This window comes from Bos grunniens, chromosome 17 (genome assembly GCF_055505025.1).
Source record: "Bos grunniens cultivar Pamir isolate PY7600 chromosome 17, Bosgru_T2T1.0, whole genome shotgun sequence".
NCBI classification, from domain to species: Eukaryota; Metazoa; Chordata; class Mammalia; order Artiodactyla; family Bovidae; genus Bos; species Bos grunniens.
The window spans coordinates 13960809-13988210 of record NC_141181.1 but is presented as its reverse complement, the minus strand read 5'-3'; positions in this window follow the sequence as shown (position 1 = coordinate 13988210).

The following is a 27402-nucleotide window of genomic DNA, read 5'->3' as shown; positions in this document are numbered from 1 at the left end:
CTATAAGCAAGATGTTGTCTTTGTATATAGGGCAGGAAAGGAAACAAGTACACAAAAACAAAACAAAAACAACCCTAGAACAAAAGCCTAAATATACCCTAAAATAAAGCATAATGCCATAATGCTGTAATTTAAAGAAGATGTGGAGCTGGTAGAATAAAGTCTCCAAGGTCACTTGTAACATATAAGTATCAGGTATTGAAAAACTGTATTGGACTTTGATTTTCTGAGCAAGAATTTCCAGTCTTTTCCTGAAAGCTTTTCCTTTAAAGTACAAGCAGACGACATTCATCAAAACCAGATGGTAATGTCTCTCTGCTCAGCCTCAGTTATCAATATCAAGTTTGAAAGATCCAAAACATTTTTTTAAAAAAGGACTATGCCTGTGATCAGGCCATTTTCACCAGGGTTGACATGAGCCAAGGCCCATAAATGCCTCTGAAACAACAACAACAGAAAAATCAAGGTCATCAAACCACGTTTTTCGCTTTCATTTTTTCAAGTCAAAAGATTAGTTTTTCAGGAAATTTCACATACATGTGTCACACACATACACACACACACATACATTTTTGTTAAGGTCTGCTAAACATTAGGCCAGGAGAGAAGCCAAACTTCCTGATCTGGTTCTTTTGAAAACTGCTGACATTGAACGAACCAGCCCTTTAAACTCTGGTTGGCTCTGTGGCCACAGTGTGTCCATATGATGGTCTGTGCAGTTTGTGCAGACAGCAGTCAAGACCACGGGCATGGCCACTCACATGGTCCGAATGAATGGGGCAAACCAGGAGTGAGGGCTCCGCAGCGACTGTCAAGGTGTTGTAGAGATGGGACCACACTGTATGCTAATAGTCTCAAAAGGACACTGAAGGCCTTGAGTTGCTTTGATGCCCTCCTTCGGGTATCCAAAAACCAAGTATCATTTTCTCCAGAAATGTTTAAATATTCTACATAAAAGTCTTTCCTTTCCTCTTAGACAATAAGACTAATGGCAATGGTGTCTTAGACAAAATTTCATAATTTTTAAAATGCATTTGGATACATAATATACTGCAGCTATAAAATTTCAGAGAGACAAATCAGTTCAGTTCAGTCGCTAAGTCATGTCTGACTCTTTGCGACCCGATGGACTGCAACACGCCAGGCCTCCCTGTGCATTCACCAGCTCCTGGAGTTTATTCAAAACTCATGTCCATTGAGTCGGTGATGCCATCCAGCCATCTCATCCTCTGTCGTCCCCTTCTCCTCCTGTCCTCAATCTTTCCGAGCATCAAGGTCTTTTCAAATGAGTCAGTTCTTCCCATCAGGTAGCCAAAGTATTGGAGTTTCAGCTTCAGCATCAGTCCTTTCAGTGAATATTCAGGACTGATTTCCTTTAGGATGGACTGATTGGATCTCCTTGCAATGCAAAGGATCCTCAAGGGTCTTCTCCAACACCACTGTTTAAAAGCAACAATTATTCAGTGCTCAGCTTTCTTTAGAGTCCAACTCTCATATCTGTACCTGACTACTGGAAAAACCATAGCCTTGACTATGGACATTTGTTGGCAAAGTAATGTCTCTGCTTTTGAATATGCTGTCTAGGTTGGTCATAACTTTTCTTCTAAGGAGTAAGCGTCTTTTAATTTCATGGCTGCAATCACCATCTGAAGTGATTTGGAGCCCCCCAAAATAAAGTCTGCCACTGTTTTCACTGTTTCCCCCTCCATTTCCCATGAACTGATGGGACTGGATGCCATGATCTTAGTTTTCTGAATGCTGAGCTTTAAGCCAACTTTTTCACTCTCCACTTTCACTTTCATCAAGACGCTCTTTAGTCCTACTTCGCTTTCTGCCATAAGGGTGGTGTCATCTGCATATCTGAGGTTATTACTATTTCTCCCAGCAATCTTGATTCCAGCTTGTGCTTCATCCAGCCCAGCATTTCTCATGATGTACTCTGCATATAAACTAAATAAGCAGGGTGACAATATACAGCCTTGACGTACTCCTTTTCCTATTGGGAAGCAGTCTGTTGTTCCAAGTCCAGCTCTAACTGATGCTTCCTGACCTGCAGACAGATTTCTTAAGAGCCAGGTCAGGTGGTCTGGTATTCCCATCTCTTGAAGAATTTTCCAGTTTGTTGTGATCCACACAGTCAAAGGCTTTGGCATAGTCAATAAAGCAGAAATAGATGCTTTTCTGGAACTCTCTTGCTTTTTCCATGATCCAGCAGATGTTTGCAATTTGATCTCTGGTTCCTCTGCCTTTTCTAAAACCAGCTGGAACATCAGGAAGTTCACGGTTCACATATTGCTGAAGCCTGGCTTGGAGAATTTTGAGCATTACTTTACTAGCATGTGAGATGAGTGCAATTGTGCAGTAGTTTGAGCATTCTTTGGCATTGCCTTTCTTTGGGATTGGAATGAAAACTGACCATTTCCAGTCCTGTGGCCACTACTGAGTTTTCCAAATTTGCTGGCATGCTGAGTGCAGCCCTTTCACAGCATCATCTTTAGGATTTGAAATAGCTCAACTGGAATTCCATCATCTCCACTGGCTTTGTTCATAGTGATGCTTCCTAAGGCCCACTTGACTTCACATTCCAGGATCTCTGGCTCTAGGTGAGTGATCACACCATCATGATTATCTGTGTCATGAAGTTCTTTTATGTACAGTTCTTCTGTGTATTCTTGCCACCTCTTCTTAATATCTTCTGCTTCTGTTAGGTCCATACCATATCTGTCCTTTATTTTGCCCATCTTTGCATGAAATGCTCCCTTGGTATCTGTAATTTTCTGGAAGAGATCTCTAGTCTTTCCCGTTCTGTCGTTTTCCTCTGTTTCTTCGCACTGATCACTGAGGAAGGCTTTCTTGTCTCTCCTTGCTCTTCTTTGGAACCCTGCATTCAGATGGGTGTATCTTTCCTTTTCTCCTTTGCTTTTTGCTTCTCTTCTTGTCTCAGCTATATGTAAGGCCTCCTCAGATAGCCGTTACTCTTTTTTTTGCCTTTCTTTCTCTTGGGGATGTTCTTGATCCATGTCTCCTGTACAATGTCACAAACCTCCGTCCATAGTTCATCAGGCACTCTGTCTATCAGATCTAGTCCCTTGAATCTATTTCTCACTTCCACTGTATAATCATTAGGGATTTGATTCAGGTGATACCTGAATGGCCTAGTGGTTTTCCCTACTTTCTTCAATTTAAGTCTGAATTGGCAATAAGGAGTTCACGGTCTGAGCCCCAGCCAGCTCCTGTTCTTGAGAGACAAATAATCAAGTCAAAAAAAAAAAAAAAATACAACTTCATGAATTCACTTCAGTTCAGTTCAGTCGCTCAGTTGTGTCTGACTCTTTGCGACCCCGTGAATCGCAGCACACCAGGCCTCCCTGTCCATCACCAACTCCCGGAGTTCACTCAGACTCACGTCCATCAAGTCGGTGATGCCATCCAGCCATCTCATCCTCTGTTGTCCCCTTCTCCTCCTGCCCCCAATCCCTCCCAGCATCAGAGTTTTTACCAATGAGTCAGCTCTTTGTATGAGGTGGCTAAAGTACTAGAGTTTCATCTTCAGCATCATTCCCTCCAAAGAAATCCCAGGGCTGATCTTCAGAATGGACTGGTTGGATCTCCTTGCAGTCCAAGGGACTCACTCTCAAGAGTCTTGTCCAACACCACAGTTCAAAAGCATCAGTTCTTCGGCGCTCAGCCTTCTTCACAGTCCAACTCTCACATCCATACATGACCACTGGAAAAACCATAGCCTTGACTAGACGGACCTTTGTTGGCAAAATCATGTCTCTGCTTTTCAATATGCTATCTAGGTTGGTCATAACTTTTCTTCCAAGGAGTAAGCGTCTTTTAATTTCATGGCTGCAGTCACCATGTGCAGTGAAATTATCAAAAATACCACCTAGTTGTTAATATGCTAGCATAATGGAGCAGAACAGGTAGCGTAATGGAAGAGGCGTTAAGTAAGGGTGTGGTTAATTCACGAGAACTGAAGAGAGCATTAAAAACTGGCAGATGGAGTTAATTGTGTTATATACGTGTTAGTCTCTCAGTCGTCGTCTCCAGCTCTTTGCGACCCCATGGACCATAGCTCACCAGGTTCCTCTGTCCATGGGCTTCTTCAGGCAATAATACTGGAGTGGGCTGTCCTGCCCTCCTCCAGGGGATCTTCCTGACCCAAGAATCAAATGCAGGTCTCCTGCATCTGCATTGCAGGCAGATTCTTACCAACTTAGCATCCAGGGATGGAGTTAACTGATAGGAAAAAAGCCCATAAAGAGGGATCACCATATATAACAAAACGAAAGACTACCCTAGTAAATAGTTATCTCAAGACATCGGATCATGTGACAACCAAAGTAACAGATTCAAAGAATATCTGAAAATGGAGAAGAAGAATTCTATACACAATTTCTGGAATTGGCAGCTTTCTAAAAAACGTATGTCAACCTAACATGTACCAGTCCACTGTGAGCATGATTGTGTTAGAAATAGAGTTTAATAAGTAGTTTTTTCTGTATAGTTAAACTTTAACTGTCTGCAAAGAAGAAAATGTGCCAAAACAACTAAAAAATTTCATAGAAAATCTAATTCAAATAAAGTTCTGATCCTAACAGAGTAACTAGGCCTAGAGCTATCCCCATCCCATAAACAGCTAGAAAACTGGAAAGAATATACAGGCAATAGTTCACAGACATTGAGATGGTTCACAAACACTGTGATCTCTGAGAGGCAGGAAACAAACAAGGTGAGTGCTACGCTAGTCCTGCCTCTCTGCCTGGAGGTACGTTTGCATCACGGTGTGAAGAGAGACATCTCAAGCAGGGAACAGGTATATTACTAACCTCATGAGACAGAGACAGAAGTTGAAGAGCCTGGGGCAACTAGAATTTGAGGAGCAGAGAACTGAAAGAGAGGGAGAAACCCATGGCAGAGCTTCAGAACAATCCTTAGGGATCTGCTTAGGCCTTTGGCAGAATATGAAGCTATACCTACATAGTATGAAACTTGATGGGTGTGAGCAAAGAAAGAACAAGGGATTTGGAAGCTGAATAATTCCCTGGGAGACATTCATGTACAAATATTCATAGTGTAGAGATTTCTTTAACACTTGAGAAATTCAGCAGAGATTTCAGAAATGGCATGCCCAAGTAGGGAGCCTAAACTAGCATTAAAGTAGATCTCATTAAGTGTAATAACAGGCCTTGAAAAGATGGAGATGCTCTGCTAGTAACTAAGCTACTTGCTGTGTGTGTGTGTGTTTAATGGAACTGAACTAAAAAGGGAAGACTGACATGAGTGTAAAGAATTATTATCTAATTGTAAATAGAAACAATTCCATTTAATTTTACCTTCAACTTGATTTATACATTAGACTTATTTTTGATGCAATGTCCCTTGGCTGCTGGCAATTTATTTTTAAAAAAGGACATAAAAGTGAATAATTGACAGATTTAAGGCACATATCCAAGGAAAGTAAAATTTTTAAAGTAATTTTTACCAGAACAGCTTGTGACATTGTTGATTAATTTATTTGAGCCTTATTTGGAACATCTCCTGTCAGAAACTGAAAATTCCGGATGCTCACATTGCAACCTGCAACCTGTAGCTCATTCATTTATTCCTTCAACAAACATGTATTCATTACTTACTATGTGCTAGGCCCTATACTCGACTGAGGTTACAGCGATGGAGACAAAGACCCCACTGCAGGGGTAAAGCACATTTTTGTTAGAAAAGCAAAGTGTATAAATTACATTGTTTAAAGGCGTTCCCTATCAGAAACATACTCATAATTTATATTTCTATATACTGTTTTAGGTAGGATGGAATAAGATAAAGTAATAGCCCTTGGATACAATGTCAGATGCGTCCACAAATGGTCACATATACAAAGTGCAGCTGTCATGCATTTAGGCACAGAAATAAAACCAAGAACTTGTGTGGGAAAGGAAGATGCATATGTGAATAAACTGTTAGGGACAGGATGACATCATACAGTAGCATCTAGGTGAGACCGCCATGGCAAAGGCTTTGTGTAGAAGATAATTCTCCATGGGGGAGGCAAATGGGTGTTTGCTCTTTGGACAAGACATCAGAGAAGGGAAGGGTATTATATTCATAGGGAGGAATATTCCAAATTAGGTTGAATGGTAGAGAATTGGGACTTATTTTTTAAAAATAATAAGAAAATTATTGAATCATTCTGAGCAGGTAAATACTGGGGAGAATTAGATTTACATTTTGCAAAGGTTTCTCCGAAGGTGTTTTGGACAGTGAATGAAGGCATGGAGATAAATAAGGCACAGCTTCAAAAGAAACAGCTATTTTAATAGACTGGTAAGGGACAGCAAGGGCTTAAGGGCATCTTAGTGGTAGGCAAGGAGGGGGCTATCTGTTGATCATTAAGAGTTGGTCCAGTGAGCTCACAGACATAGAGAACAGACCTATGGTTGCCAAGGTGGGAGACGTCGGGGAGGGATGGAGTGGGAACGTGAGGTAAGATACAAACTAGCACATACAGAATGGACAGACAGCAGGGGCCTATGGTACAGCATGGCATTCAGCATCTTGGGATAAACCACATAGAAAAGAATATTAAAGAGTATATATATATATGTGTATAACTGAGTCACTTTGCTATATAGGAGAAATTAACACATTGTAAATCAACTATTACTTTAATTTAAAAAAAGAAGGACGGTGCTGTCAGAATGTGACTGGTGACAGAAGAGGAGCTGGCCACAACGCCTCAGCTTTTGGACCTGGGGCATCAACTGAATGAAAAGTGGTCTCATTAAGAAGAAGTAACAGGCAGGCAAGTTTCCAGTGATTTCAGAAACCGATGAGGCAGCAGACAGTGACGCTGGATGATCACTGAAGTAGACTGCGGAGGAGGTGGTTCTTCGGGATGCCTAACAGGTGTGTTCCATGCGTATCTCGTGTCCTTGGTTCAAGATACCGACTGAGCAGGTGTCTCCTGTGTGTGCTAAGTCTTTTCAGTCGTGTCTACTCTTTGCGATGCTATGGGCTGTAGCCTGCCAGGCTCCTTTGTCCTTGGGATTCTCCAGGCAAGAATACTGGAATGGGTTGCCATGCCCTTCTCCAGGGGATCTTCCCAACCCAGGGATCAAATCCACCTCTCTTGCAACTCCTGCATTGGCAGGTGAGTTCTTCACCACTAGCACCAACTGGATATATATATATACACACATACACACACACACACACACACACACATATATACACACACACACATATATATGCTTTTTCAACTTTTCTATTATAGGTTATAACACGATATTGAATATAGTTCCCTGTGCTATAATTAGGTCCTTGTTGCTTATCTTGCTGATATATAATAGTGTGTATCTGTTAATCTCAAGATCCTAATTTATTTCTCCTCACCTCTCATTCCCCTTTCATAATCATAAGTTTGTTTTCTATAAGCCTATTTCTGTGAGCCTATTTCTGTTTTGTACGTATACTCATTCGTATCATTTTTCTAGATTCCACATATAAAAAATACCATATATTTGTCTTTCTTTCTCTGGCTTGTGTCACTTAGTATGGTAATCTCTGGGTCTATTCATGGTACCACATCTCCCAGCATTTTAACACTAGGATATCTTTTACTTCAAGGAACTCCAGAGTGCCAAATATCAATTTTACTGATAAGAGAACATGAAAGCAGAAATCAAACAGTCAAGGGTACCTATTTACTACTCGTTCTTTCCATAAAATAAAAATAAAACATCTTTTCCTTTCCTAAATCTAATTTGGGGCTTGCCAGGGGCTCAAAAACAATCCGCCTTTTCTTATTAAAAGAATCAGGCAAAAAAAAAAAAGAATCAGGCAAAACCCTGAAGAGAGTTTTGAACATTTGGCAACCTTGTTCTGGACTTTTTTAGGGTTATCTTCACAGAAGCAATGTGGGTTTCAAGGAAAATAGTGTAACTGTGATTATTTTTTAATGTTAACACTCAAGGGAATGACTTTGGCATCACTGCCTCTAAGACTGTCAGGATATCATTTCCCTTCCCCTGTTCATACAGTTGTATATACAAGAAAACCAGGGCTTCATTTATGGTTTTGCTTCTTCTCCCCATGGGACTTGGCGATGTTCTCAATTTACATTTGGGCATAAGTACAATGGGCTGACTTTGGCTTAACTATAAAGTCATATATTCACAAATAAAGAAGAAAAATGTTGACCTGCTTCTGATAGCCCACACACTATTCAGTCTCAGTTGCTAGCTCTACTTTATTCAAATCCATCGCATGTTTCAAATTCTTAATATGCATGTTTGCGCATGGGAATTGAAGAATCTGTGGCAACATCAAACATACGGAAACTCTGGATAGCCCCGAATTAGCCTCTTTTGGTGTTATGAGTCTTATTTGGCATTATTTTCATGCTGATAAATTAGGTCTGCCATTGGTATAAACTCTTGAATGCTGAATTTAGTGATGGGTTTGTAAGGAACAAAATTTCAACTCACTTTCATTCTCCACTGACGGTCTATCTACAAGGTGGTTAAAAGACCGTATTTCTGTAGAGGTTTGGCCTTCCAAATATGTTGGCAGTTCTGGGCCTCCACTCAGGTTCTGATTGGTATGGAATTTGTTTTTCTTTGAAGGTTACTCCAAGACTTGAGTAGAATGATTTGTATCTGGGTCTGTTTTGCTTCTCAGGTGGTATCATACTCCCTTTGCCAGAAATAACCTCTGTTGGAAGGAAAAGAGAAGGGAGGGAGGGGTAGAGGGAAAAACGGAGAAACAGAGCCTATCAGACTAACTTTGTATTTCAAATTTTGGAAAAGAAAGCAAGACTTACTGTGGAATTCACTTAAATAAATATTCCGTTGCCTAGATAATCATACTCGAGTGTTCTGGTACAAGATGAGAAAGCTATAGCTTGATGGTTATTTGCAGATGGCTACCGGCGCAATTATTGAGGCATTGTGATTCGATGCATAAAAAGAAGACCATATTAGGCCGTACTGATGGCTGAATCACGGTTTCTCTGGATACTACTGCTTTTCCACTGCTTTGAGGGATTGCATTTAATCCAACAACCACAACCTAAAAAGGATCATGACAAATTAGAACACATCTGATAATGGCCACCAAGTAGCCCTAGCACCGAAGACATGAGAAAGAGTGAGAAAAAGTCAACATATCTCTCTTGGAGTCAAGAAGGATTTGATGGCATTTCTGAAAGTATTTTTGACTGATACCTGGGTCCGAATTACTTGAAGTGTTCTTTAAAACATGAAATTCTTAGCTCTACCTGTGAGTTGAAGAATTAGAATCCTGGGGGCTACTTGGGGGTGAGTGGATATACTTCTTAAAGAAGTTTCCAGATGTTTATATATTCAAGCATTTACAAACTACTGGAACAGAGAGGCTACGAGTAATCTTCCAGATGGATGGGCTCTCATATTGCAGACCCAGGAGTATGGCATATGTCATTCACCCAAGGATGAAGCCAAAGCCACATGAAGCCAGATTTCAAGACAACTAACCCTTGAAATCATGAGTGCCTTTTCATCAGAGACAGGTTTCCTGTCTTCTGTATACCTTCATTTCTTCACCAAGTGCATTCACTTCATGAATGATAATTAAAGATTGTGGAATGGTTGAGTGGAGTCACTCTTTGATGAGAGTGATCATATATTCGAGTTTGATAGGGCTGGTCTTTGTTTACACCAGTTAAACTAGTGTCCTTCCCAGTTTAGCATCTGTCCTGAATTTCTCATTTTTAAGCAAACTATTATTATTATTATTATTATTGTGTGTGTGTTAGTCACTCAGCCATGTCCAACTCTTTGCAACCCCGTGGACTGTAGCCCACCAGGCTCCTCTGTCCACGGAATTCTTCAGGCAAGAATAGTGGAGCGGGTAGCCATTTCCTTTTCCAGGGGATCTTCCTCACCCAGGGATTGAACCCAGATCTCCTGCATTGCTGGCAGATTCTTTACCAGCTGAGTCACCAGGAAGCCCATTATTATTAGGGGCATTAAAATAAGACAGGGTAGGTTTAGCTTAGTTTCTGCCATGGCCTCCTCCACTGTTTGTTGGGTGAATGTAAGTGAGTGGGGTTGTCACTTTTCACATATGGTGAAATTTGAAAGGTGACCAGCAGTGGCCTTGTCACTTCTCCTTGTCCTTTCCAGCTATAACATAATTAACACTTTATAGAACAGTGTTCAGAAAGCTCACGGATAAAATGAATACCTTGGGACCCAAACAGATGAGGGCAGCTAGTTCAATCCAGCCTTAGATGGTGAAGAGGCAAATAGTTGTTGCTGTTCAGTTGTTCAGTCACGTCAGACTCTGCAACCCTGTGGACTGCAGCATGCCAGGCTTCTCTATCCTTCACGATCTCCTGGGTTTGCAAACTTGTGTCCATTGAATCAATGATGCATCCAACCACCTCATCCTTTGTCACCCCATTCTCTTCCTGCCCTCAATCTTTCCCAGCATCAGTTTCTTTTCCAGTGAGTTGGATCTTCACGTCAGGTGGCCAGAGTATTGGATCTTCAGCTTCAGCATCAGTACTTTCAAAGAATATTCAGGGTTGATTTCCTTTAGGATTGACTGGTTTGATTTCCTTGCAGTCCAAGGGTCTCTCAAGAGTCCTCTCCAGCACCACAGTTCCAAAGCATCGATTCTTTGGCACTCAGCCTCCTTTATGGTCTAACTCACACATCCACATACAACTATTGGAAAAACTATAGCTTTGACTCTGTGGATCTTGGTCAGCAAAGATGTCTCCACTTTTTAATATGCTGTCTAGGAAATGCAAAAAACCAAATGGCTGTCTGGGGAGGTCTTACAAATAGCTGTGAAAAGAAGAGAAGTGAAAAGCAAAGGAGAAAAGGAAAGATATAAACATCTGAATGCAGAGTTCCAAAGAATAGCAAGAAGAGATAAGAAAGCCTTCTTCAGCAATCAATGCAAAGAAATAGAGGAAAACAACAGAATGGGAAAGACTAGAGATCTCTTCAAGAAAATGAGAGATACCAAAGGAACATTTCATGCAAACATGGGCTCGATAAAGGACAGAAATGGTATGGACCTAACAGAAGCAGAAGATATTAAGGGGAGATGGCAAGAATACACAGAAGAACTGTACAAAAAAGGCTTCACGACCCAGATAATTACGATGGTGTGATCACTCACCTAGAGCCAGACATCCTGGAATGTGAAGTCAAGTGGGCCTTAGAAAGCCTCACTACAAACAAAGCTAGTGGAGGTGATGGAATTCCAGTTGAGCTATTCCAAATCCTGAAAGATGATGCTGTGGAAGTGCTGCACTCAATATGCCAGCAAATTTGGAAAATTCAGCAGTGGCCACAGGACTGGAAAAGGTCAGTTTTCATTCCAATCCCAAAGAAAGGCAATGCCAAAGAATGTTCAAACTACTGCACAATTGCACTCATCTCACACGCTAGTAAAGTAATGCTTAAAATTCTCCAAGCCAGGCTTCAGCAATATGTGAACCGTGAACTTCCTGATGTTCAAGCTGGTTTTAGAAAAGGCAGAGGAACCAGAGATCAAATTGCCAACATCCGCTGGATCATCAAAAAAGCAAGAGAGTTCCAGAAAAGCATCTATTTCTGCTTTATTGACTATGCCAAAGCCTTTGACTGTGTGGATCACAATAAACTGTGGAAAATTCTGAAAGAGATGGGAATACCAGACCACCTGATCTGCCTCTTGAGAAATCTGTATGCAGGTCAGGAAGCAACAGTTAGAATTGGACATGGAACAACAGACTGGTTCCAAATAGGAAAAGGAGTTCGTCAAGGCTGTCTATTGTCACCCTGCATTTAACTTATATGCAGAGTACATCATGAGAAACGCTGGACTGGAAGAAACACAAGCTGGAATCAAGATTGCCGGGAGAAATATCAATAACCTCAGATATACAGATGACACACCACGCTTATGGCAGAAAGTGAAAAGGAACTAAAAAGCCTCTTGATGAAGGTGAAAGTGGAGAGTGAAAAAGTTGGCTTCAAGCTCAACATTCAGAAAACAACGATCATGGCATCCAGTCCCATCACTTCATGGGAAATAGATGGGGAAACAGTGGAAACAGTGTCAGACTTTATTTTTCTGGGCTCCAAAATCACTACAGATGGTGACTGAAGCCATGAAATTAAAAGACGCTTACTCCTTGGAAGGAAAGTTATGACCGACCTAGATAGCATATTCAAAAACAGAGATATTACTTTGCCAACAAAGGTTCGTCTAGTCAAGGCTATGGTTTTTCCTGTGGTCATGTATGGATGTGAGAGTTGGACTGTGAAGAAAGCTGAGCATGGAAGAATTGATGCTTTTGAACTGTGGTGTTGGAGAAGACTCTTGAGAGTCCCTTGGACTGCAAGGAGATCCAACCAGTCCATTCTGAAGGAGATCAGCCCTGGGATTTCTTTGGAAGGAATGATGCTAAAGCTGAAACTCCAGTACTTTGGCCACCTCATGAGAAGAGTTGACTCATTGGAAAAGACTCTGATGCTGGGAGGGATTGGAGGCAAGAGGAGAAGGGGACAACAGAGGATGAGATGGCCGGATGGCATCACTGACTTGATGGACGTGAGTCTGAGTGAACTCCGGGAGTTGGTGATGGACAGAGAGGCCTGGTGTGCTGCCATTCATGGGGTCGCAAAGAGTTGGAAACGACTGAGCAACTGATCTGATCTGATCTGAGGTAAACAGTGGATACTGTTATTCCTATAGACTGCTTGGTGGACTGATCAGCCACACCATCATCACCCATGCTTGGCTGTCAAGGGGCACAAAACGTCCAGGCCACCAGTTAGCAAGGCCAGAAGACAGTGTGGAAAATCATAAGCTAAGTGTGTAAAGGTGTGTGCAGGCAACAAAACAAGAGCCATTCTAACAAAGGACACAGAAAAATTATTGGAACACTTATGACAGTGGTTTGGTCAGAACTTTGTGTAGTGTTAATCTTCAGCTAGCTATTCAGCTATTTTACTACTTGTTAATTCTATTTTGCTTTGCAATAAACCCTTTGAGCATCAATATGATGAAACCAAAAGAGAAACTGTATGTTTAATGAAGATTTAAATTCTGAATTTTTATTTCACATAATCTGTTCACAGTTACTATTCACATAGTAGTCACAGTGACATCACTGTTCACAAGAAAACCGGAAGATGGGAGTCTGCTGAAAATGCATACTGTCTAATGAGGCTGAACTACTTGAAACTGTTATTTTGCAACTCAAAAGCAGAGTTTCAGCAAAATCATATAATTCAACTCTATTGCTTCCAAAGTTACTAATTATTTTAAGATGGTAATTTATCCTGAACAGTAACAGGAGGTGAGTTTAATGTATCATTCTTCAAAGGCTTGATATTTCATTTAGTAGGATTGTTTTTATAAGCGAATTTCACTCATTTTTCATTATAAATTTTTATACATTATTACAGAAAGTTGGTGTTGACTTTATTACATACATTTAAATGATATCAGTTTTATATCAGTAAATATCAGGCACTTCAAGTGGAAAATTAGTTAAGTGAATTATAACTTGAAGGTTCCAGTCCAGAAATGACAAAATGCAATGGTAATATGAATACAAATTGTTGAGGAGCAGATGATTATAGTAAATACTATTCTTTCCAAACTGCAAAAACCATGAAGCAAAAATACATTGGAATCAGTTATGCCATAAAAGTCACTCATAATTGTATCCAAATAAACCAGAGTATTCTATGAAAGAAGAATGCCTACTTGCTAAAATGTATAAATACTATACACATACAGTAATAATACTACAAAAGTGTTGTGATGAAGCCCATTGAATAAAAGAAATTCATTTTAACATCAGATCAGATCAGTCGTTCAGTCATGTCCAACTCTTTGTGACCCCATGAATCGCAGCACGCCAGGCCTCCCTGTCCATCACCAACTCCCGGAGTTCACTCAGACTCACGTCCATCAAGTCAGTGATGCCATCCAGCCATCTCATCCTCTGTCATCGCCATCTCATCCTCTGTCGTCCCCTTCTCCTCCTGCCCCCAATCCCTTCCAGCATCAGAGTCTTTTCCAATGAGTCAACTCTTCACATGAGGTGGCCAAAGTACTGGAGTTTCAGCTTTAACATCATTCCTTCCAAAGAAATCCCAGGGCTGATCTCCTTCAGAATGGACTGGTTGGATCTCCTTGCAGTCCAAGGGACTTTCAAGAGTCTTCTCCAACACCACAGTTCAAAAGCATCAATTCTTCGGCACTCAGCCTTCTTCACAGTCCAACTCTCACATCCATACATGACCACAGGAAAAACCATAGCCTTGACTAGCCGGACCTTTGTTGGCAAAGTAATGTCTCTGCTTTTGAATATGCTATGTAGGTCGGTCATAATAACATGGTACATGCAATTTTCCTCTTTGCTGCCATCATCAACCCACTACTAGAAATGTCAAAACTCTAAAGAAGTACTTTTAAATTAACTACTTATCTTTAGTAGCAAGGGACTTTTTCTTAAGAATGCTTCTAAATTTTGGTTATAGCTCTTTCAATTAAAATTATTAATTGAAGTATTCAACAAATGAAACTTCTAGAAAAGCTTATGAAGCTTTAAAGAAATTGCAATAATTGAAAACAAAGTTTGCAAACCAGGAACATTGAAACTGATCCCTGTAGAAGCAAAAAAGCCACTGAAAAAATTGAGACAAATTCTGTACAAGATTTTATTTTGGAATATCTCAGATTGGGAGAAGAATCTTGGCTTAGATGGTAAAAGAATCTGCCTGCAATGTAGGAGATCTAGGTTTGACCCCTGGGTCAGGAAGATCCCCTGGAGAAGGGAATAGATACCCACTCTAGTATTCTTCCCTGGAGAATCCCATGGAGAGAGAAGCCTCGTGGGCTACAGCCCATGAAGTCGCAGAGAGTCAGACATGACTGAGCAACTAACACTTTCACTACTTTTATTGAGTAAAGAGAATAAAATTGAGAAGGACTATTAATTTCACTAATCTAAATTTAATGAAACATTTAAAAGATTTCTAAATAGAACTTAGATATAATCAAAGAAAAATGCCCTGAATGGAGGCAAAAACAGCACCTGTGAAGTAGGTACACATTTCAATACAGAAAAATATTGAGAATTTCCTTTAGTAGAATTTGCTCTGAGCTTACCAGGCAACTCATCATGTATGTATTTACTTCTCAATTATAAAAGTTGTGGTACACAGAGAGGAGTCAATAGATGACATCAGCAATTTCAAATGCATTCACACTAAAATATAACTTTGAAGGGAATTGAAGACAGTTTTCTTTTTAAAATTTTAAATATTAAGCCCAATGTTGCAAAAAAATGCTGAAAGTGATATTTTTAAAACATGTACCCCAATGTTCATCGCAGCACTGTTTATAATAGCCAGGACATGGAAGCAACCTAGATGCCCAACAGCAGATGAATGGATAAGAAAGCTGTGGTACCTATACACAATGGAGTATTACTCAGCCATTAAAAAGAATACATTTGAATCAGTTCTAATGAGATGGATGAAACTGGAACCTATTATACAGAGTGAAGTAAGCCAGAAAGAAGAACACCAATACAGTATACTAACGCATATATATGGAATTTAGAAAGATAGTAACAATAACCCTGTGTATGAGAGAGCAAAGGAGACACTGATGTATAGATCAGTCTTATGGACTCTGTGGGAGAGGGAGAGGGTGGGGAGATTTGGGAGAATAGCATTGAAACATGTATAATATCACGTATGAAATGAGTCGCCAGTCCAGGTTCGATGCACGATACTGGATGCTTGGGGCTGGTGCACTGGGATGACCCAGAGGGAGGGTATGGGGAGGGAGGAGGGAGGAGGATTCAGGATGGGAAACACAGGTATACCTATGGCGGATTCATTTCGATGTTTGGCAAAACTAATTCAATATTGTAAAGTTTAAAAAAAAAAAAACAATATTCCTCAGAAAAATGCCAGTGACACATTTTTAGGGATAGATACAGCTAGGAAACTAACGCAGGAATACATATAAAAAGAATTATTCAGGCTATGTGATTTTTAAATAATAATATAATGACACATTTTATATGGTGCTTTAATTTGCATCGATGTCTTGGTTTTGTCTTTAAGCAAAATATTTTTCCAAGTAGATTTTGAATACAATGATTTTTAGGGTTCTACAACTTACTAAGACCAATTTGTCAATCAGTAAACATTTCAAAGATTATATAATTTAGTTTTAGTGCCTTTCTCCTCTTATTTTCAAATGTATCCCAGTATTTCTGAAGAGCTGTGTGGTCATTCTGCTCTAAGTGGTTGATGAGAGCAGGATTAGGCTGACACGTGTTCGGCGGCGTTCTGTCCCAAGAAACTGTAAGAGAAAGGTTACAATGTTGGGATGAGGGACAACACATCTGAATCAGGAGAGAAGCTGATCTGGATCCCTGGTTTTCAACCTTCCCCTTTGTTTGTACAATCCTTTTTTATTTTCTAGGAGATTTGTGCGGTTGGGAAAAGAAAAGCTATCTTTTAAAAATTTGTATTCATCAACTAAGAAAAAGGAAGGAAAGAAGGAAGAGAAGGAGAAGGGAGAGAGTGAGAAGGAAGGAGCTTGAAAGACAACAGAATCTAAACATCAAGATGGCCACTCTCTGTTGTCCATCAGGCCAAAGAGTTTCCGTCGTCTTGGCTCAGACTTACTTTTCATGAGTTAGCTCCTTGACAGCTTGTCTGTTTTTTATGCAATGACCCTTATTCCAGGAAATGGGCAGGGGCCCAAGCACAATAACCCCTAGAACACAGTCAAGACATATGCTGGTAGGAAGGGAGAAAGGTGGAATGGGACAGGCGCTTGTGGTCCAAGTGGCTGTGGCCACATCAGCAGGCCTGGGGAATCGAGAGGGTGTCATCAGCTGGAGTTTGCGCATCCCACAGGCTTCAAGGAGTGAAGGGAGGCTTTCTCAGTAGTTAGGAAAACTGCGTGCTGCTAAGTCACTTGAGTCATGTCCAACTCTTTGTGACCCCATGACTGTAGCCGGCCAGGCTCCTCTGTCCTCGGGAATTCTCCAGGCAAGAATACTGGAATGGCTTGCCATGCCCTCCTCCAGGGATCTTCCCTACCCGGGGATTGAAACCGCGTCTTTCATGTCTCCTGCGTTGGCAGGCGGGTTCTAGACCCACAGAGCCACACCAGAAGTCTCTCCAGTCACCAGTCATATGTGCACTGCTGATGAGGATTACCGACTTGCGGAGACTTCTTTCAACTCCAGGATGCTGCCATAGCTATTACAGTATGAGAGTTAAGAGCCGAGTATGTGGAGCCACACAGACCTTGAACCCAAGCATGGCCCCACGCCTTACAGCCTAGGTGATCCTGAGTGATTTCCTGCTGCTGCTGCTGCTAAGTTGCTTCAGTCATGTCTGACTCTGTGAAACCTCACAGAAGGCAGCCCATCAGGCTCCCCCGTCTCTGGGATTTTCCAGGCAAGAAAGCTGGAGTGGGTTGCCATTTCCTTCTCCAATGCATGCAAGTGAAAAGTGAAAGTGAAGTCGCTCAGTTGTGTCCTACTCTTAGCAACTTCATGGACTGCAGCCTACCAGGCTCTTCTGTCCATGGGATTTTCCAGGAAAAAGTACTGGAGTGGGGTGCCATTGCCTAAACACGTCTAAACCTGCATCTTCATTTGTCAAGTGGAGCTATTCTTAATTATGCTTGTGTATGGATTAAATAAAAAAATGTGCTTACTGTCTGGTAATATTGACTAAGCACTCAGTACATTGTGGCTATTAGAATTTATGATTAACTATTTGGTTACCATTATTAATGTGATTATTATAACTGTTATTCATGTGACTGGGTGGCATGCTAGTTTTCCTTTCTTCCCCTTAGAAGTTCATTACTACATTTATGGCTTCCTTCACTGACTCTCAACAGATGTTTATTAAATTCTCATCATCTGCAGAGATCTGAGATGACTGAGATTGAAACATGAGTAAGATATATTGCAAGATCTTATGTCTGGGTGGGGAAATTAGACTTATTGCCTCTTTGGGGACAGTCTTTATTCAGAAGTGATGTAACTGAATGTCCATCGGCTATGCTTTGATATATGACTGAATACAAGGAAAAGTCGTTTCCTGTTCCTTAGGACACCTGACCATCAGAACTTGATTCTTTTTCAAGATGGTGTATGTGCATGTGTGTGTGTTTTCTCTATGAATGTAAATTAGCTGGTGCCACAGATTAGAAGATTCGTATAATCAAAGCTATGGTTTTTCCAGTAGTCATGCACGGGTGTAAGAGCTGGACCATAAAGAAGACTGAGCACCAAAGAAGTGACAGTTTTGAATTGCGATGTTGGAGAAGACTCTTGAGAGTCCCTTAGACTGCAAGGAGATCAAACAAGTCAATCCTAAGGGAAATCAACCCTGAATATTCATTGCAGACAGCAGGGGAGGAGATAGTTAGATAGCATCACCGACTCAATGGACACGACTCTAAGTAAACTCCAGGAGATAGTGAAGGACAGGGGATCCTGGCTTGCTGCAGTCCTTGGCGTCGCAAAGAGTTGGACATCATTTTGGGACTGAACAACAACAACAAATTAGAAAGATAAGGCAGTATTGTGCCAAAATTGTCTTCGTTGCAGCATTGTGGCCGTGGCAGTATGAGGTTTCAGACAAGCGGGACTTCATTTAGGATTTGCTCTGTCTGCTATCTCTCTCACACTGAGCCAGCTGCAGGTCCCTGAGAAAGTAGGGCTATCTGGGCTTCTGTATCCAGTTTGTTCTCGGCTTCCAGGGTAGCTCAGCTGGTAAAGAATCTGCCTGCAATGCAGGAGACCCTGGTTCGATTCCTGGGTCTGGAAGTTCCCAAGGAGAAGGAATAGGCTTCCCACTCCAGTATTCTTGGGCTTCCCTGGTGGCTCAGATGGTAAAGAATCTGCCTGCAATGCAGGAGACCTGGGTTCAATCCCTGCGTTGGGAAGATGCCCTGGAGGAGGACGTGGTAACTCACTCCAGTATTCTTACCTGGAGAATCCCATGGACAGAGGAGCCTGGTGGGCTACAGTCCATGTGGTTTCAAAGAATAGGACACAACTGAGCCACTAAGCACAGCATAGGATCCAGTTTGTTCTAAGCTGGATCTTAGTTTGTTCTAAGAAACAATGTCTAAGTTCTCAGTTTGTTCTAAGTCCCTTTGCTGTCAACAGCCATCCCTCTTCCACCACCTGCAGCTCAGCTCCTGTGTGATCTCTACAAAGCCCTGCTGATACACTGGTCTTGTAAGGGAGTGAACCACACTTCCCATTGCCCCTGCTATACTCTCTATAAACTTCTGTAATTATACAGAAAATGCTTTGTGTGTGTGTGTGTGTGTGTGTGTCCTTCACTGAAACGTCTGTTCAGTTCAGTCTCTCAGTAGTGTCCGATTCTTTGCGACCCCATGGACTGCAGCACGCCAGGATTCCCTGTCCAACACCAACTCCCAGAGTTTACTCAAACTCATGTCCATTGAGTTGGTGATGCCATTCAACCATCTCATCCTCTGTCATCCCCTTCTCCTCATGCCTTCAATCTTTCCCAGCATCAGGGTCTTTTCAAATGAGTCAGTTCTTCACATCAGGTGACCAAAATATTGATTGGAGTTTCAGCTTCAGCATCAGTCCTTCCAATGACTATTCAGGACTGATTTCCTTTAGGATGGACTGGTTGGATCTCCTTGTGGTCCAAGGGACTCTCAAGAGTCTTCTCCAACACCACTGTTCAAAAGCATCAATTCTTCAGCATTCAGCTTTCTTTATAGCCCAACTCTCACATCCATACATGACTACTGGAAAAACCATAGCTTTTACTAGATGGACCTTTGTAGGCAAAGTAATGTCTCTGTTTTTTTGTGTGTGCTGTCTAGGTTGGTCATAATTTTTCTTCCAAGGAGCAAGTGTATTTTAATTTCATGGCTGCAGTCACCATCTGAAGTGATTTTGGAGCCCCAAAATTAAAGTCTGCCACTGTTTCCACTGTTTCTCCCTCAATTTGCCATGAAGTAATGGGAACAGATGCCATGATCTTCGTTTTCTGAATGTTGAGTTTTAAGCCAAGTTTTTTGCTCTCCTCTTTCACTTTCATCAAGAGGTTCTTTGGTCCTTCTTCACTTTCTGCCATAAGGGTGGTGTCATCTGCATACCTGAGGTTATTGATATTTCTCCTGGCAATCTTGATTCCAGCTTGTGCTTCTTCCAGCCCAGCATTTCTTATGATGTATTCTGCATATAAGTTAAATAAGCAGGGTGACAATACACAGCCTTGATGTACTCCTTTCCTAATTTGGAACCAGTCTGTTGTTCCATGCCCAGTTCTAACTCTTGCTTCCTGACCTGCATATAGGTTTCTCAAGAGGCAGGTCAGGTGGTCTGGTATTCCCATCTCTTTCAGAATTTTCCACAGTTTATTGTGGTCACACAGTCAAAGGCTTTGGCAGAGTCAATAAAGCAGAAATAGATGTTTTTCTGGAACTCTCTTGCTTTTTCTATGATCCAACGGATGTTGGCAATTTGATCTCTGGTTCCTATGCCTTTTCTAAAACCAGCCTGAACCTCTGGAAGTTCACGGTTCACATATTGCTGAAGCCTGGCTTGCAGAATTTTGAGCATTAATTTACTAGCGTGTGCTGCTGCTGCTGCTGTTAAGTCGCTTCAGTCGTGTCCGACTCTGTGTGACCCCATAGACGGCCTCCTACCAGGCTCCTCTGTCTCTGGGATTCTCCAGGCAAGAATGCTGGAGTGGGTTGCCATTTCCTTCTCCAATGCATGAAAGTGAAAAGTGAAAGTGAAGTCGCTCAGTCGTGTCCGACTCTTAGCGACCTCATGGACTGCAGCCTAATAGGCTCCTCTGTCCATGGAATTTTCCAGGCAAGAGTACTGGAGTCGGGTGCCATTGCCTTCTCCATATGAGATGAGTAGAATTGTGAAGTTGTTTGAGCATTCTTTGGCATTGCCTTTCTTTGGCATTGGAATGAAAACTGATCTTTTCCAGTCCTGTGGCCACTGCTGAGTTTTCCAAATTTACTGACATATTGAGTGCAGTACTTTAACAGCATCATCTTTTAGTATTTGAAATATTTCAACCAGAATTCCATCACCTCCACTAGCTTTGTTCATAAAGATTCTTCCTAAGGCCCAACTAACTTCACATTCCAGGATGTCTAGCTCTAGGTTGGTGATCACACATTGTGATTTTCTGGGTCATGAAGATCTTTTTTTAACAGTTCTTCTGTGTATTCTTGCCACCTCTTCTTAATATCTTCTGCTTCTGTTAGGTCCATACCATTTCTGTCCTTTATTGAGCCCATCTTTACATGAAATGTTCCCTTGGTATCTCTGATTTTCTTGAAGAGATCTCTAGACTTTCCCATTCTATTGTTTTCCTCTATTTCTTTCCATTGATCACTGTGGAAGGCTTTCTTATCTCTCCTTGCTATTCTTTGCAACTCTGCATTCAAATGGGTATATTTTTCCTTTTCTCCTTTGCCTTTCACTTCTTTTCTATTCACAGCTATTTGTAAGGCCTCGTCAGACAGCCATTTTACCTTTTTGCATTTCTTTTTCTTGGGGATGGTCTTGATCCCTGCCTCCTGTATAATGTCGGGTACCTCCATCCATAATTCTTCAGGCACTCGATCAGTTCTAATCCCTTGAATCTATTTGTCACTTGCACTGTATAATTGTAAGGGATCTGATTTAGGTCATACCTGAATGGTCTAGTGATTTTCCCTAGTTTCTTCAATTTAAGTCTGAATTTTGCAATAAGGAGTTTATGATCTGACCCACAGGCAGCTCCTAGTCTTGGTCTTTTTTTTTTTTTTTTTTTCCTGACTCTATAGAGCTTCTTCATCTTCGGCTGCAAAGAATGTAATCAATCTGATTTCGGTATTGACCATCTGGTGATGTCCATGTGTAGAGTCTTCTCTTGTGTTGTTGGAAGACAGGGTTTGCTATGACCAGTGCATTCTCTTGGCAAAACTCTATTAGCCTTGCCCTGCTTCATTCTGTACTCCAAGGCCAAATTTGCCTGTTACTCCAGGTGTTTCTTGACTTCCTACTTTTGCATTCCAGTCCCCCATATCTGTACCTTTTTGCTAATCGTAAATTCCTTAAGAATAGAAACCGTTTCTTACTGATCTAATAGCATAAAACACGGTGCCTAAAACATAAAGGGGGACTTAATAAATACTTGCTGAATAGGTGGGTGAATGAATGAATGAATAGGAATCATGAGATTAATTATTCTACTCTGAAACTTTTACGGCATTATCCACAAAGTCTCCGGAATGATTTCTCCTTTTGATGCTTTCTCTTTCATAATCTTGATCATCTGAGAATCTCAAACTCCCTAAAGAACTATCTATCCCATATCTACTCTTCCTTACCAAATTATGAACATTTAACAGAATGTTTCTGAAACTAAATCTCATCCTCCCCTTTTTGACAACTGCTGCCAGAGATTCTCACTCACCTACAAACCATATAGATTTGTCATCACTTTCAGTTCCCTAAAACCCCGAACTTTCTTTCTCCATCACTTCCAAATCTGATGACAATCCTAATTCTCTTTTCCTTCACCCACAACTCTAAGAGCACAACCTTCCACCTGTGGCAACCCCATCTCTTCTCAGTTACTGATAACCTTGACCTCAAACTCACTCTTCTTATATGCTTCACTGATCTATTTCCACCCGACTCTATCCCCTAGGATGGTTCTCAGCCTTGTTGAAGCATGTTGGTGTTAGCTTTTTGCAAAAAGTCTTCACCCAATGTCATCTACCCTTTCATCCACCACCCACACAGATTCTTTTGTTGTTAACTTCTTATTCCTGTCCTTGCCCCTCCCCACGACAGGGCTTTTTTCAGGCCACATTTTCACACACACACACTCACACACATGTCCTCTTTATCTTCACAAAGTTATTGCTGGATTTCACACACTTATCTAACTGCCACTCCAGATTCTCCTACTGTTTATCAGATCGAAATCCATGGGCCAGTTGCCTAATTCCTTCCAATCTGAGACTTGGTTGAAGTAGTCTCAAGAAATGTAACAAGTCAATTTAGGAGTCAAATCCAAGGTCAACTCATTCTTGATTCTGATGATTGGTCCTGCGCACTCTTGAGCTTCAGACAGCTGACCCTGACCCCCTTTTCCACATTGTGGTTGCTCACTTCCTGTCTTTAATCTTAGTCATTGATTCAACACCATCTTTCTGGTTCCATTCTATCCAAACAACATTCATAACAGGTTCCATAAGCATTGGAGATATTCAATTTGATATAAATGGTGTTGAGCACCTAGGGCAATGCTTGGCACTTAACAGCTCTGCGTATATCAGTTCTCCACATTTACCCTTTCTCTTTGCCCATGACAACACCATGAAGGCTTTCATTTCACAGGTGGAAACTGAGGACTGAGAGATGGATTCAGTTTTCCTAATGTTCATGATGGATCAGTGACGACATCAGGACTACAGTGTTCATCCCCCTCAATTCTCTGCTTTGAAACTACACCTTGCACCATGCCATTTCATTTACCCAAACTCCAGAGAGACTTCCAGATTTAGTAGTCATCTGAAACACAGAGATTATCAACCATAGAGTAAGACTGACAAATATGCCCCAAGTTAAAACAAACTCATCACTGCCAGGACAGAATGACCTTGAAAAATAGAAAAGTGAATTGTTTACATTGCAAAAGAATACTTTACAAAGGGGAATCCACTGAAAGTACCCCTAAACTCTGCTTAAATAGCTACTATAAATCATATACTTTATATAACTATATTTATATTGCATAAATACCCATTGTTTACAATAACAGTTAATTTTCCAAGTTCCGTTTACATAAAACTTTCAAAGGCACCATATGAACAGTGATGTCTCTGGAGTGGGCACTTTAAGTGTGTGCTCAGCTATGGGTTTGTGCACCACCACCAAGACACCCTGAGGACTTTGTGAATATCATGCTACCAGGTAGTTCTGCTACTCACCAGCTTGGCAAACTTGGGAAAGCTCCTTAACCTCTACTGAACTATGGTTGATCCATCTACAAAATGGTGATAATGCCTAGGATTAAAAAAATGTTTATCCAGTGCTAAATACAGTGCTTGGCACATAATGGTGCTCTTTTTCTCTGCCTCTCCTCCTGCAGCCTCTTTGTGAGATTCTCAGATTTCAGTCCATGAAAGCCATTTTCCTCCAATCTGTAATGTTAGCACCCATAAATGGACTTTAAAGCTTTTTTCAGGAAATCACATTTCTGCTCTTTTTCTCACTTGTAATAGGAAAATATAAATAAAAGGAGACAGCCCCCATGTCCAGTTTAAGGAAGTGGTTAATTACATTGTGACACATCCATTTAATGTGATGTTATCCATCATAAATAATGTGTATTTGTAAATGCTACTATGAAGAACAGTTTATAATTTTAATTGAAAATTACAAGTTCAAGACAATACATATAGTCTGATACCAAAAGAAGTCTCATGCTTCCCTGGTGGCTCAGTGATAAAGAATCTGCCTGCCAATGCTGGAGACACAGGAGACCCTGTGTCGATCCCTGGGTCAGGAAGATCCCCTGGAGGAGGAAATGGCAACCCACTCCAGTATTCTTGCTTGGGAAACCCCATGGACAGAGGAGCCTGGCGGGCTACAGTCTATGGGGTCACAGAGTCAGACACGACTGAGCATCCATGCAAACACATGCACATAAACACATGTGCACTTTTACATAGTCACATTCATCGTTACTGGATTCCTTATCACTGGGCATTAATTAAGATTTTTTTCCTATTATAAATAAGCTAAAGAACACAGAGTTGGCTTCCTAAAGAAAAGCTTTAACACACTATGGAGATTAGACATTAAGTTTTTAACTAACAATCAGTATCTCAGCATGATGAGGTTATGATTGGCTTTTTAAAATGTAACCTACATCATGTACTTTCTCAAAAAAATAAATATATCTTCCTTGCTTAATAAAAAGTAATAAAACTGGACAAAAACGAGCAAACCATATATTCATTGTACAAAATACAGCACTTTCTATTTGGAAGTGTACATAGCAAATATCTGCTATCAATGTTAATCAATTCATCAACTGTCTTTGTGTTTACACAAATTTTAAATGTAACCAATAATTTAAATGACACTCCAGGCCATCATCACTAGAGTCACTGTACTGGTATTGATGTAGCTTGAATTCCTGGGGAAAAAATGTGCACAGATTCAAATAAACTTGAAAAATCCAAACAGAGTCTTTTATTAGTGACCCCTAATGACCCACAATCAAGGCTAAACATCTTGGCTAAACAATTATCTTTGGGAACTGAAATGCAAACAGAAAGAAAATTCTGTTTGCCCTTACCCTATGTGGCTATTCTTCTCTGGCAATAACACATTCACGTACATCCTATCCAAATTAAAAAGTTCCTGGTACAATTTAAAAAGCTTTCACATTCTCATTCAGAAAGCAAAATGGATATACATTTATATCTGTGTACTCAAATACATTTCTTTTCCCTAAACAAATCTCAGTATAAAACTATATAGAAGATAGCAAACAACTAGGCATTCAAAACCCCTCTGTAATGTTATTTATGCTCCTTTTATTCAGGTTTCCAAATCAGATTGCCTTGCAAATATCATTATATGAATAGTTTCTTGAAACTCGGGTATACTCATCTGCACACCAGTCTTCAGAATTACGTCCCAAGAGCTCTTTAATGTTAGAAGTTCTGGTGCTGATTAAAAGTTCTAGGAATAAACTTTAAAATGTGTGGAGATATACATGTATGTATTTAGAACAAGGAATTTCACAAAGAATCAGTTTGTGACTTTGCACTGAGCTCTAAAGAATTAAGATGAGAACAAACCTTGATGCCCTTAACAACCCCAAAACCACTAGATCAAAGTCGGTGAGGATACTATTCGTTAAGAGTCAGAACATTGCAGTCTCATATACTTTTACTTTGAATGCATGTTATTTTTGGACTGATTTCCTACAACTCTGACTATATTCATTATGAATAAAGAGCCATTTCAGAAAACTTCCTTTCAGAGTCAGATGTTTTAGCCACACAAACCACTGGCAGAGATAGAACTAAAATAAATTTTTTTTCGTTTAATTTTGCTACAATCATAAACCTGTGCAAATATAGAGATAAACAAAAATTGCCAAAGGCAAATATCCCTTTCAGCAGACGGTATGAGCAGAATATCAACTTGTCCTTGCCGTGCTTTGTTACTCCTATTGCTTACTTTCTAAAGAAAAGACACTATTTTAAAAAAGTGTACATGTCCTTACATGGCATTCAAAACAAGTGGAGAGAAAAGCACAATAAAAAAGGAAATAGTAAATGATTATATTAAACTCTAGCCCTTTACTTGGCCATCTGTCTTCAATTTCAGGCATGTTGTTTTTGAGTAGCGTCCCATTGTAACCAAATATAATAGGATAGGCAAGTTAATGAACTACGACACATCCCATCATAAATGTGATGTATCACCAAGGCAAAGCCACCCAAGATGCAAGGCAGCTACTGTTTTCCTGTGAAGCTACTATTTTTTTTGTTCAGTGCTCTTGTGAAAGAGTAACCTCATTTATCTTTATGTTGTTGCTCTGACTGCTACCCTATCCTTTTTCTCCCTTCCTGACCTTGACCTCTAAAGAAAAGTGAAGAAAGGAAGAGGTAAATCCCAGAGATTGTAGGTAAAGGAGAGAGAGATGAGATTTAGATTCATCTGAAAGAAAACATATATCTTCACTGTTTTTACCACCAATCAGGATTCCTCAGTAAATTACAAATCCATTTTGCTAAGACGGAAATGTTATTGGCCAATTCAGTTATTGACAAACCACGTCTTTGTATATTCTTCTCCTGAAACTAAACTCATTCCTCAGAAAACTCTTAATTAGTTTACATTCTTTAAATTTATTTAGACAACACTATTCTCTGAAGCACTGGATTTAATTTCTTGCTTATGAAAAATATTTTAAATGTTATGAGGAATAAAATACACAGTGTTAGAAACTGGGAGACTTGAGAGATTGCATTGGAGGAGTCTGCATCTCCCCTAAACCTTTTTTATCTTAGTGTCTAATGGGTTGAGTGATTTTGATTTGACAGGATAGTTGATTATAAAGTTCATTAATGTACAAGTTTAAAGATTTCTTCCTGAATCCATTTCCGTCACTGACTTCTCCATTTTCATTTAGTCCCCTTTGACTGCTTAATTGAAAAATTGTTCTCCCTACCTACTTGAGCTGATTTAAGACAGGAAGTTGATTCCTCATTCCCAAGTACTGAAAAGCAGCATGATCCATTTCATATCAGAATTCCCCA